This window comes from Haliotis cracherodii, unplaced genomic scaffold (assembly GCF_022045235.1).
Source record: "Haliotis cracherodii isolate W230 unplaced genomic scaffold, xgHalCrac1.p SCAF_10, whole genome shotgun sequence".
Classification (NCBI taxonomy): Eukaryota; Metazoa; Mollusca; class Gastropoda; order Lepetellida; family Haliotidae; genus Haliotis; species Haliotis cracherodii.
In genome coordinates this window covers 37,358,254-37,361,002 of record NW_027266265.1, presented here as the reverse complement: position 1 = coordinate 37,361,002, position 2,749 = coordinate 37,358,254, and positions in this window count along the sequence as shown.

The following is a 2,749-nucleotide window of genomic DNA, read 5'->3' as shown; positions in this document are numbered from 1 at the left end:
CCCATCGATTAACAATAATGCTTATTGATGTCAAGAAGCAGATCTAAGTATGACAGAAATATAGCAACCACAATTATTGCAGGATATTACAGGGAGGGCCCACCTACCTGAGGCTGTGCATCTTCCCGAGGCAAGTGAGTTAACTGACTATAAAAGTCCAGTTCCGGTTCGTAAACTGTCATGCAGAGTTCGGTCGACTGCAGGATTTGCAAAGCATATGCACCGCTAACTCGTTGTCAACAGATATTTTAAAAATCTTTTCATGTTTTTAATCAAAGTGCTCACGTGATGTGATACACTTCGCGACGTAAGACTCGTTTTATCACAATATAGATCTTGATTATCGATCAGATCGCCTTGACTGGGCGCCACCGTTTTGTTTGAAACAAATGCAAGTGATACGAGAGGTTGAATCTGATTGGTCAATAGGAGAGGCATAGAAAGGACATAACTCGTAATAGCCACTGGTGGCGCTACGAGCGAGCCCAGGAATTCCAGCCTAGTCCGGCAAGGGTGGAAACTGGACTTTTAAAGTCAGTTAACTCTCTTGCCTCGGGAAGATGGAGGCTATGTTGAAAGAATGACAAAGACGCAACAGTGGATTTAATGGCCGAGAGTGTGGAGGTTCTGAAGGGCTACACCAATTTAGAAATGGAATAAATACTATTAAAGGCCTATATGGCATAACCCATGCCAGGCCAAATTTCGCTATGTGGACACTTGAGTCGCCAAACATATTTGTTAATAGATAATTAATGCTAAGGCCCAAATGGCGGAAACTACGCAACCCGACCAACGCTGCGGGTCTGAATGGGAGCGAACGCCGCCAGGCCCATCTTTGTGGCAAATTGCATTGCCAAATATAATTGTTTCTAGATTCCCATGTGAAGAACACGGGAAAGACTGGGTTCCAACCGGTAAGAAGGTAATCCAGTTTGGGACCCCGCTGGGAAGCAGGTAACCGGAAACCCTAATTAGTATATATATTAACATAAATTATGATAATATAGGAGGTAGCCCAGAAGAACCACCCCACTCCACGACTTGTTTTATTCACATTGATAAGATATGTACAATATTCTGGAGAGATAGATAATTAGATATGTACAATTTGTTGTCTCTGGTACCTGTCATGGACAATAAAAGTTGATGTACAATGGAAATGAGATAGATGGAGGTAAACAGAGCGGGCGGCTGGGAAGGCAGAAAGCGACAATGCGATGTACAACGCGATGAACGGCTGTGCGAAAATGATGAAGAGAGACAGTTAAGTAATTGAAAAAAGCAGTGATGACGTCACCACGAGATGATTACGTAACTTCCCAGGACACGCACGTGCAATGACACAACAGAAAGTAGGTAAAATTGTAAACATAACATGATATACCTGCGATAAAAACATTTAGTCGGTATCACTAAATGTAATTATTGTGAGAATTGATAACGTAAGATGTCACAAAGAGAACCAATAGTGGGTAACAGAAACTACAACATTTATATGATTCGGTCAAAATGTATGTTTAGTACGATAATGGTCCTTGTTTCTAATTCAATGGGTTATCTTTAAATGACAAATGACATGTATCATAATAACATCAGTGAAAACACCATAATGTGTTAGCTTTTGTATTAGATTAACCAGAATTAAGCCCCCTTGAATTTCACTTATATTCAATGTCATTTCCAATATGTTCAAGTTATTATTTGTTTCACAAACGACATTAAACACAACCTTGTTCATAATCCTCTTGCTTCTTAGCCTAGCCAGGAATCACAGTACATAATAATGTACAACAGCCAACACATTCAAAGATCTAGAAACATGCAAATTTATTCAGTATATATTATCATTACCAACTTTTTCCTGAAGGCTCCCTCTTCAGAAATTATTGTCCAGGAGCCACAAGCTCCTCTGGGGTGGAAACTTGACCTGGAAGGATATCTTCAGCTGGGTCTTGACATGTCCTTGCACGATTCCTGAAAATGGAGAGAATCTCCCTCTGGTTGTCAATGATAGTATCCCACCTCATGTCATCAGACAGAGACCCACAGCGATTTTTATCAGATCATATAACAACATAAATGTATGCTAGATCATGTGTCGTCCTACAAACCTTCACCAAATTCCATAGTCTTCTTGGCTGTTGGGTTTCAGCCTCTCGTCTTGGAACTGGCACTTCTGATATAGGGTGGTTGGAATATTATTCTTGATATATAATAGCAGAACAGTAACAGTAACATACAAAAATAGACGCACGTTAGGTTTGATTAGGTGAATGGGTGAGGTGAGGTGAAATTGGGTTTAAGATTATTGCATTTATATAGCGACTTGCATGGACGTGCGTGTGTGTGCGTGCGTGCGTGCGTGCGTGCGTGCGTGCGCTTGTACTAGTGCGGACTAATGCCAATTTTATAATGCTCGCCTACTGAGATACCATGAACATGAATACTCCACTCAGACACACTATAGTGACTCCGAGCCGATAAGTCCTTGTTCTGGTTCCTTAAAGCCGAGCTCCAGGCAGGGTAACAACAAGTGCCAGCTTTTAACGTCTTTTGGCATGACGAGGCTGCCTGGGATCGAACTATTAACTGGACCGCGGAGGCAGTCAGGTCTATCAAGATGATTTACAAAACATAACCTACCTTGACAGTGAGAGCTGCTACAGGTGCTAAAACAGCAAAAGAAAAGTACTTCAAGAATAGTGATAAATATTTGAAATATCTGGAAACATTTTTGTTATATTAG